The sequence below is a fragment of the Dermacentor variabilis genome, chromosome 3 (genome assembly GCF_050947875.1).
Source record: "Dermacentor variabilis isolate Ectoservices chromosome 3, ASM5094787v1, whole genome shotgun sequence".
NCBI lineage: Eukaryota > Metazoa > Arthropoda > Arachnida > Ixodida > Ixodidae > Dermacentor > Dermacentor variabilis.
The window spans coordinates 209425403-209436441 of record NC_134570.1 but is presented as its reverse complement, the minus strand read 5'-3'; the positions used below and the strand labels follow the sequence as shown (position 1 = coordinate 209436441).

The following is an 11039-nucleotide window of genomic DNA, read 5'->3' as shown; positions in this document are numbered from 1 at the left end:
TTGTAATCTCAATACCTTTAAGACTGAGCAGCAAAACAACGAAAATTAAAACAACTGCTTGCTACGAAACACAATCTTTTTTGCACACGTAATGGACTTCTATACCAGAAGAACTATTCTACCACAGGCTCACAATATCTTCTGGTGGTCCTGAAATGACTGTGCACTTCCATCTTGCGGGCTATGCATGACGAACCATCCTCGGATCAATCGGGAGCAGCTAGAACGCTGTGCCGTCCTCAAGAAAAAGTTTACTGGCCTAATATGCGTCAGACGACGCGGCAGTAAGTGTCTAGCTGTAGCGAATTTCAACGTCACAAACGAACGGCCCACAAATACTCCTTCTGGTAGACTTCGCCCTGTGCCACCCCCAAGGGCTCCATTTGAGCAAGTCGGATCGACCTCCTAGGCCCGTTTCCACGGTCCCTTAAGGGAAATCATTGGATCGTAGTGTGCACTGACCACCTGACACGCTACTTTGAGACGGGTGCAATACCAACGGCTACTGCGTCCGACGTGTGCCTTTTCTTGCTATGTTTTATTATTCTCCACCACGGGCCTCCTACAGTCGTTATTTGCGATTGTGGGCGACATTTTACTGCAGATGTGGATGAAGAGACGCTCCGCCTATGTTGCTCAAGTTGCTCATGTTTTCGACAGTCTACGCCGTACCCTCCACAAGCAAACGGTCTTACGGAACGCACCAACAGAACTCTCACGAATGAGTTGTTCATGTACGTCTCAATGGATCACCAGAACTGGGACAGCGTCCTATCTTTCGTTATTTACGTATTTAACACCGCCCAGCTTGAAACTACCGGCTACAGCCTCTTCTCCTTTACACTCAGCCGCCATGTTATACCCTTGATATGATCTTCCCCGATTTATGAACCACAACATGCCTGCATTTCTGAGGCCGTCTGTCACGCAGAAGCCCGCCGCCTTGCTTATTTGCGCGCTCTTGCTTCACTAGGTCGCTCCAAGGCACGTTACGAATGCCGACACCAACACGTCACATATGATCCAGCTGACTTAGTGTGTCTGTGGACGCCTACCAGAAAACGTGGGTTCTGCGAAAAACTACTGGCTCACTATGTTGGACTTTACGTTATATTAGACCACGTAAGCCAATTGACGTGCCGCATAGCGTGTCTTCTTTCAAATGGTCGACAATCTCCAAAGACTGAAGTGACTCATGTTGCCCCACTAGAAGCCCTCCACCCCTCGAAATGCTGTTTGACTTGCCCGGTGGGCTTCGTAGGCGCGGGGAAGATGTGTTACAAGCGTGAACGTCTTGTATGATTTGGGTATGTAAACCCTCTCTAAGCAGACAGTGTCCGGCAACAATATTGTTATCGTTAATGTTGAACCGGCTTTATTTAAGGGACGAGGTTGATGGTGAAATCAAGATGGCGTCCCGAGGCTGCGCCAGCGAACGACTTCCTCCTCTTCTCTTCGCCCGGCTCATGCTATAGCAGTCCCCGGTTGCCATACGAAGCCCGCTGGGCAAGTCCAAGTCACTCGGAAAGCGTAAGGTGAAATCGCTTAAGACGAATAAGATGTACTAACTGGGTCCGGCTAGACCGTCGACCAGCCGACGTCAAACGTGCCACCATGTACGTCAATATCAGAAGAAGCCAACAAACACTGACACCAAGGACAACATAGGGGAAATTACTTGTGCTTTATTAAATGAAATAAAGAAACAATAAATAATGGAAATTAAAGTGGAGGAAAAAGAACTTGCCGCAGGTGGGAACCGAACCCAGAACCTTCGCCTTTCGAGTGCGATGCTCTACCAATTGAGCTACCGCGGCGTCGTTTTCCCATCCACTTTTTTGGGTATTTATGTGTCCTAGTCGAACCCTGGGAGTGTTAGCCACCGCCACCACTCACAGACCTTGGCTTTGGAAGAAAGTGGATGGGAAAACGACGCCGCGGTAGCTCAATTGGTAGAGCATCGCACGCGAAATGCGAAGGTTGTGGGTTCGGTTCCCACCTGCGGCAACTTGTTTTTTCATCCGCTTCAATTTCCATTAATTTATCGTTTCTTTATTTCATTTATTAAAGTAGAAGTAATTTCCCCTATGTTGTCCTTCGTGTCAGTGTTTGTTGGCTTCTTCTGATATGACTAATAAAAATTGGGCCCCTCGGTTAACCCCCTTTCTTCTCATTGATTACATAACGAGGGTCTCGAATCCGGCAACATTGATGCCTTCAGGTAGCATATGCGGTTTGATTGACCAGTTGCGTTCACCAAAAAGATGACGTTCTCGTGACGCCTGCGGCAAAAAGGACGTTCCACGTCCGCCGCCACGGTCTGTGAGTGGTGGTGCTGGCTAACACTCCCAAGGTTCTACTAGGACACATGATACCCAAGAAAGTGGATGGGAAAACGACGCCGCGGTAGCTCAATTGGTAGAGCATCGTACGCGAAATGCGAAGGCTGTGGGTTCGGTTCGCACCTGCGGCAAGTTGTTTTTTCATCCACTTTAATTTCCATTAATTTATGGTTTTTTATTGCATTTATTAAAGCGCGAGTAATTTCCCCTAAGTTGTCCTTGGTGTCAGTGTTTGTTGGCTTCTTCTGATATGACTAATAAAATTCGGGCCCCTCAGTTAACCCCCTTTCTTCTCGTTCACCATTTACGCCAAGTCACTCAAGCGATCTACAATGACGAATGGGCCCGTGTACTGGGGGAAAAACTTTTTGTATAAACCATGTTTACGTTCCGGAGTCCCCAACCACGCAACGTCTCCTTTAGTGTACGAGACAGACTGGTGTCGGCTGTCATAGCGCTCTTTCAATCGGTGTTACGATGCCACAGTACGAAGACGAGCAATACGCCGGGTTTTTTCGGCAAGACAAAGCGTCTTGGCAACAGAGTACTCGCTGTGAAAGTCAAACGGTAGTATAGTGTCAATGCAGCTTAGCTGTGGACGTCCGTAAAGGAGGTCAAAAAGAACTGTAATCGGTTGTCTTATGCTTTGCAGTATTATAAGCATACGTGATGAAGGGGAGTACGTCATCCTAGTCTCTGTGATCGGAAGGTACGTACATGGCCAGCATGTTAGAGTTCTGTTCGTACTTTTTACAAGCCCATTTGTGTGAGGGTGATAAGGCGTTGAATGACGGAACTGCGAACTGCAGATACGAAGCAGTTCCACGGCATCCGCAACGATCTGACGACCGCGATCGCTAAAGATGACACGAGGGCGACCATGCCCCCGTGAGTAATGCCCACGTGAAGAATAATGAATCGAAGCAAAAACGGTGCAACGTATGCAGCAGCTGAAGATGGTACGGCCGCCGTTTCCGCGTAATGATTTAGATGGTCAACACATACGATCACCCATCGGTTGTCGTTCGATGATCAAGGAAATGGGCACAGAAGATCGATACCCACTTGTTCAAACGGCAGGCGGAGGTTGGAGAGGTTGGAGGTTGGAGAGGGTGGCAGAGGTTGGAGAAGACCTGGTGGAGCGGTTGTAGGGAGCTTGTAGCGTTGACATTGTTCGCAACTGGCGTCGTAGTGCTTAACTGTGTCCCGCGTTCTGGGCTAGTAAAAATGCTCCTGGGTGCGGTTCAACGTTCTGATGAATCCTAGATGGCCAGAGGGCACGTCGTCGTGCATGGCTCTCAGTATGTCCGCTCGCAGACTCTGCGGCACCACCAGAAGGAAGCGTGCGCCTTTAGCCGAATAATTGGTCTTGTAAAGCACGCCGTCACGGACGTTGCACTAGTACGGTACCGATGCCGATGCCACTGGTATCAGCGAGCACTCCCGTAGGTGAGGACGCATCGAAGAGACGCAATCTGGGCCATGATGTTAGTAGAAATTTCAGCTGGAGGAAGGCATCGTCGCAAGTCGATGTCCAGTTGAAAGGGACGGCTTTTTGGAGAAGACATGCTAGGGGGTTCACCACGTCGGCGAATCTTGCCACAAAGGCACGAAAATACGAGCACCGGCCCAAGAAGCTCCTCAACTCCTGCACTGATTTCGGTGCTTCGAAGGAGCTGACTGCCTCAATCTTCCGTAGATCTGGCCTCACACCGTTTTCGTCGACCAGATGCCTAAGTACGAACGTCTCGGTTTCCCCGAAATGACATTTCTTGGAATTTAGGATCAAGCCGGCTTGTTTGACACAATCCAGAACAAAACTCAGACGGCTCTTATGCTCACTCAATGTGCTGCCAAAAATCACCATGTCATCGAGGTAGCACAAGCAAATTTCCCATTTAAGTGCTCGGAGGATAGTATCCATGAAAAGTTCGAATGTTGCTGGCGCGTTACAAAGGCAGAACGGGATAACGTTAAATTCATAAAGACCGTCTGGTGCCACGAAGGCCGTTTTCTCCTTATCGTCTGTGTGCACGGGTATCTGCCAATACCCCGATCACAAATCCAGTGATGAAAAGGAGGCAGCAGAATGTAGACAATCGATGACATCTACAGTCCTAGGAAGCAGATACACATCCTTTTTGGTGACCGCATTCAGTTTCCTGTAGTCAACGCAGAACCACCACGATCCATCCTTCTTCTTTACTAAGATAACTGGTGCTGCCCACGAAATAGAGGACTCTTGAACAGCACTTTTCCGTAGCATGTGTTTCACCTGTTCAGCGATAACTGTCCTCTCTGTTGAAGAAACGAGGTAAGCCTTTTGCCGAATGGGGTGCGGAGATCCGGTGTCAATTCTGTGGCGAGCACGAGAACGCGGGAGCGAAGCCTGCTTGTCGCCTTGTTCGAAATTGAACACAGAAAGATGTGGCCACAAAACTTTTGCGAGAGCGTGGTGCTCATGTGAGGGCAGTGCCTTTTTGATCATCCATAGGATCTGCTATTCAGAAGTGCTTCGGTGGGGATCGCTAGTATAAGACTGCTCCTCCTCGCTTAGAACTGTAATGGAACTGTAAGTAATCTCGTCGAATTCAGCCAGCTTCATATCACGCGGGAGAACAGCAGGGACGCAAGAACAATTGAAAGCCCACGAATTTGAGGCGCCATTCACTACTCTCACGAGAGAGCGTGGTACAAGTACATCCTTTTTTTCGCAGCTCAACGTAAGGGGCCTGGACATGCGCGCCAAAAAATGAAAGGTTCGCAGCAACAAAATTGACAGGGATACGTGACAGCGACTAAGGCGGTAGCAGCAAATGCTCCCAAATAACACAATGGTTTTTCTCTGGGTAGGATGTGTCGGCAAGGGTGGCGAGAAGCACGCTATTCAAAGTAATTGCGCCTGTGTCACAGTTAACGGATGCACCACAATCCTGAAGAAAGTCAATCCCCAGAATCACATCATGAGTGCACCACTGTAGTACGAGAAACTCTGTTTTAAGATGTCCTCCTTTGAAGAAAACACTTGCAACAGAAATACCAAGGGGAGTTAGGCACTCTCCCCTGACACCACGATACGTCACACCATCATTCCACGGGAACATAACATTCCGACCAAGCCTCTCTTTGGAAGTCACACACATGACGGAAACGGTAGCACCAGTATCCACTATTACTGTTGCAGGTATACTATCAATTAACACAAGGACTTTGTTCTTCAACATTATAATAGGCAGAGAAGTATTTCGCATAGACGCAGGATGTCCGGCAACCTTACCTCCATCGGCAGCGTCGGCTAGTTTTCCGACGGCAGTGGTGACGTAGCATGTCGCCGTGGTGATGGTGAACGACGTTCGCGTCTGGCTGGGGGCATCAGGCTGCGGTCTGAAGCTGGCAAGCCACTCCTTCTACTATATTGACGGAACGTATTCCGGGGGTGGCGCCCCAGTGGTCTTTGCAGAAACGTCGGTGCTGTCGCAGCTGATCGACTCGACAGTCTGCAACGCCTGGCACGGCAGACAATGCGGCCACAGCAGATGCATGTTCTTGAGGTTGGTTGGAAGCGCAACGAAGCTGTTCGACATCCGCCCCTTTGGTGTGTCGTTCAAGTTCTTCGCGAACAATTTGCCTTATAGTTGCCGCAAGGTCAAATTGAAAACTGTAGTTGTCGTTATCGTCAACGCTTGCCACCGTTGTGACATTCGCTAACCTGCCGAACTTTGGCGTGATACGGCGCAGCTTCAAGACCTCAAATGTGCGGCAATGCTTGATGAGGTTGGCGACCGAGGCGAGACTCTCCTTTCCGATTAAATAATTGTAAACATCCTCGGCTATGCCTTTCAGAAGGTGTCCAACTTTGTCATTTTCGGACATTCGAGGATTGACCGTTTTGCAAAGCTTCAGGATCGCTTCTATGTACGTAATACAGGTCTCACCTAGGACTTGAGCACGCTGAAGCAATGTCTGCTCCGCTCGCTTCCTTTTCGTGGTGGAATCGCCAAAGCACTCTGTGAGGGCAGTAACGAAGCTGTCCCACGTTGTGAAGGTATCTTCATGGTTCTCGAACCACGCTAGCGCAGTGTCTGTGAGGAACAGAACGACATTGTTGAGTTGAGCCGTGGAGTTCCAGCCGTTGTAATTGCTTACACGCTTGTAGTGGGTGAGCCTTTCCTCCACGTCCTCACCGAATGTTCCTGAGGAAGTGCGAGGCTCTATCTGATGCATCCAGGCGCCGGTTGTTCGCACTGGAGCAGCCAGAGAAGGCTGTTGGTCGCCGCTGTGGGACATCAGGATCTCAAGCGGTGTCGGAGGCAGTCGAGCGAGGCGTCGGCTCCGGCGTGGAACTTGCTGCAGCAACTCCGTCGTCTTGGTCGAAGTACCCAGCACCTCCACCACAAAACTGTTACGGTTAATGTTGAGCCCGCTTTATTTAAGGGACGAGGTTGATGGTGAAGTCAAGATGGCGTCCCGAAGCTGCGCCAGCTAACGTCTGCCTCCTCTTCTCCTCGCCCGGCTCATGCCATATCAATATATATATATATATATATATATATATATATATATATATATATATATATATAGTTGAAGAAGCGAAGGAGCACACTTACGTAAATTGTATTTTTAAGGTAAATCCAAAATTCATAAGTGTCCTCTTTTCTTTCTTCAAATACCTATGTACCGGACCTACAGAACCTTTCCTTTAATGCTATATGTCTATATATATATATATACATATGGGCCACCACACCTGTAAGCAAGGACAGGCGTCTAAAAGCAAGATTCAGAGTGTGCACAAACGCATGCCCTTTAACGAACGTTACAACCACAATTCACTTTTCGCCTACAGCTACGGTGGCTTTGCTACCACAGTGGTGGCCTTCATCGACAGAAAGTATGTCTCCATTATTACTTTTGTCAATTGTGCCTGGTTCCGATACTCTTCAATTTATGTCGTCCTAAATGGGTGTTGCGACCACCCGTTCTGGACTGCACGGCCAGGTATAATCCGAGCTCATTCCTGACGAAGCGTGAATGCTCCTCAGGGCCAGGCTTTTGCATGTAAAGATACATAATGGTGCGTTTGCACATTGCGCATCCTACTTTTAAACGTAGATTTCTGTATTATACATGATCTCGTGAATCTGTGTAATAGTTTTTTTGTTTATATTGTGATACCAATTACACGGGTGACCTAGGCCGCGGCGGTGGCCGCGGTCGCCGCGGCCACAGCCATAGTGATGCTCTTCCGATGCGCAGCTAACGCGATAAGCGTTGGATGTTTTTGAGAAAGGTGGATTTCTTTAGCTACAAACACGACGAAGCGCCGTGCAGGCACCGTGAACGCTATGCCCAATCGCCTCGGTGGCATTTTTTTCATCACTATATTTTTTTTCCAATTTCGCAAGATTTTTATGGAAATTCCTGCGACAGGATTCGTGGCACTGTGGGAAGATAGTAAGCTTGGCAAAGGGCCAGAAATTTGTGAAAGTAATGATATTTACTAAAGTGATCATCTGACACTCTGCTCTCCCTTCCACTGGTAGCGAGAGCGCTCTAAGTACGCCCACTATGATCAGGCTTGCTTTCCGGCTCATCTGCATCGTATGCCCTGATGTGAGTGCTAGCGGCAGTAAAGTGAAGCTAAGTTCATCTAGTGCGTCGCTGGATGCTAATTAACACCGATGGTTTCCCATCAGTATCAGCTCGTGCACCGTCGAGGTGGCAGTACCCCTATGTCATCTGGCTTACACCCCACGTAAACGGTAATTTCATTACAAGCCGCAATTATTCCCCTGTTGCTTGGTCTAACAACCTTTCGAGACAAAAAAAAACCTCAAAGATGCAGCGACGGCAACAGTTTTTTTCTTCTCGCTTTTTTTTCTGATCTTCAATGGGGAAACACCATGCCTCTTGTCGTCTGCTATGCACTCGAGAAGGTCGAGCACACGACTTTGTCAGCAGGCGCCAGTGGAAACAAAGACGCTTACATTTATTTGCCACATTGCCACATTTATTTCCCACAGGGGCTAGTGTCTGCCTAACCACAAGGACACCCGTCAATACCTTCTTTTCCCATAAAGTCATTACTAACTCACTCTACATTGTTTTCCTCATTAAGATCTTCTTTTCAACACCCTTCTGCTTCTAAATTTCATGTCTAGCTCACAACGTTTGTGCAATGCATCTGCGTGAAAACCTACCATTTTCTGTTCATGCTTCGCGAGCGTGCACGCCATGGCGCACGGCTATTTTGTTTCGGCAAAACACAGGCAGGTAAAAAAATGCTGTTTATTCGCTGATTTAATTGCGATAGCAATTAACTAGACACTCCAGGCGTGGTTCTGTTGTCGTCGTCGCCATGAGGTTCCGTATAAAGTCCACAGGCGATAACACCGTCGCCAAGCGCGGTATTCTGTATGTGCGTGTGAAATCACGCGAGGGAGGAAGACGATCGCGGCTCAGTCTGGCGCGTCCTAAGGATGAAGGTGGAGAACAAACGCGCCGTCTTCCGTCGCGCGAAATGCCGTGCGGGGATGGGAGGGAGGGGGCTGGCTGCGGCGTTGTACTCCGGCCGCCACTGCGTATCTAGGGTCCGGGCGCTCAATCACGGCTCCATCTCACGCGCGGAAGGTACGAAAGCGGGGAGTAGGACTGGTAATATCGATGGATGTTAATCGATTTTCGAATAAATTTACCCTGCAAAAGCATTATACTTCATCAGCGTACACTTTACAATTAAACGATTTAACTAATTAGGCCGCGGTTCGATTAATTGTTTTCGTGTGCGTAACAGTAGTGCCACGAAAACATTAAATTGAACTGGAATGGCAGCGCACAAGAAGTGACTGTGCGACTGTGGTAGAGCGACTGCTTTACCGAGTGAGGCCGAGAGCTTGCTCTCTCTTTCCCCACGCCGCCCGAAGCCGGAGGCTTCAAGTGCACTCGCAATTCAAGGCATACTATAGCAACCTAATCCTTGATTGTATTGCCCCTCCCAGTTGACTAAAGACTTGGAAAATCATGCGCGCCGGTTCGGAGCATGTATTTTACATAGCGATGGAGTTGATCTTGATTCCAGCAGCTCTATATATACATTCACTGGAATCCACGCTATAGCGTGCGAGCGTCTATTCCCGCATGCTGGTGGTGTGGCAATTCAAAGAACGTGTCTGTTTCACCCAAACATCTCCGCCACTTGGCATTCCTCCATTCTGTAGAAAAGAGCACGTGGTTTGATATCCTTAACCAGCAATTTTCTTTTTGCCTATGCCTACTGCAGTTTCTTGAATATTTTCGTAGGCATTCAACTGTAATTTTTGCAATTGTTTTATTGCTTGTTTAACTGTACTGTACATGGCTTCACTAGTACCTTGTATCTGATTTAATTCTGCAGTAAGTGCCTTTTTATGACATATACTGTTTAAATTTTCGAAGGCTTGGTTCCAACTATATTTACTACTTAACGAGGTAAATATTATTCTTTATCGAAAGCTTTATACAGTTCTGTTTCTAGCTTGCTTCCTCCTCTCAAGCACTAAATTAGGTTCCTAAGAAAGTGTATAACTGTGTTTGAAGATTTCTGAAAGTGCCTGCCAAAAATTTAAATTAATAAATTAATGGATGATTGATTAAAGGCTAACATAATGAATGATTATTCGTTAATCGAATAAGAAGTCGTTGTTCCGCCCGAAACGCCAAGCTCTGTTAGCGATATGAAATGAATGGACAGCTATACGAAGTAAAGGCTCAATCACACCAGCGACTTAAGGAGGTCGCGCGACCATTTGCGACTCGCGACCAAAAAGCCCCCGAAGACGACTGATGTTCACACACACCGGCAAGCCCGGCTGTGCGCGACCCGCAAGTCGCAATCCCGGATATTATCGTTCTCAGCGAGAACTCTCGGAATCTTTGGTGGCGTGCACTTTGTATTTGCCACGATGCGGGAGGAGGCCGGACGTAGACACATGAAAGATCACTTCTGGTGCGCCGCTGATTGGTTTATGAGTTTTGCGACCACGTTCGCGCGACTGAAAAATCGAGCAGCGAGCGACTAGCCCAAAATGGTCGCTTTTTGAGAAAAGCGACCATTAGCGATCATTTGCGACTGGTCGCTCTGCGACCACTGTCAGTCGCCGGTGTGAATGAGCCTTAGGGATAGTGTTTTTTTCGGCCGTATCAACTTGTAAACATAGGTACACTAAATAAACTAACACCCTTAGTGTCAACACGTGCACAAGCAAAGACGACCACATCTGACTCGATGACCGTAGAAACTCTATGTTAGAACGCTCGCGTGAGGAAACGCGGCAGCAGCAGCGAGCGAAATTGCGTTCATCTTTCTATCGCTTCAATGAAAAGTGAGCGCCGAGAACACACAGCATGCACAAACCTACAAACCGCCGACGCACCTAGACTCTACCCCCAATGCAGATCGGTCTCAAGATACGGCCGGGCGACCGCGCGCAGCCACCACATGCGCAGTTGCAGCCAGGGTATCACGCCGCTCCTCCTTCTTCTCTTTTTCCCCCTCCCCAGTGGCTTCCGCCCGCCAGGATACGGCGCGCTTCCTGCCCACGTTCGTCACATTCGCGCGGGCGAAATGGTGCCGCTGTCGTCGGCACCCCTCGCAAGCCGTGATGCCACGGCTGCTGATTTATCAGATCTACTGATTTTTAAAATTTTCAGCTGATTCAG

At 48.4% G+C, this 11039-nt stretch overlaps 1 non-coding gene across 1 annotated transcript; it reads left to right on the top strand.

Moving 5' to 3' along the window:
• The first annotated feature begins 1934 nt into the window (after positions 1–1934).
• Positions 1935–2007, top strand: TRNAS-CGA (transfer RNA serine (anticodon CGA)). Its single transcript has one exon. It is a non-coding gene; the product is annotated as a tRNA-Ser (tRNA).
• The last annotated feature ends 9032 nt before the right edge of the window (positions 2008–11039 follow it).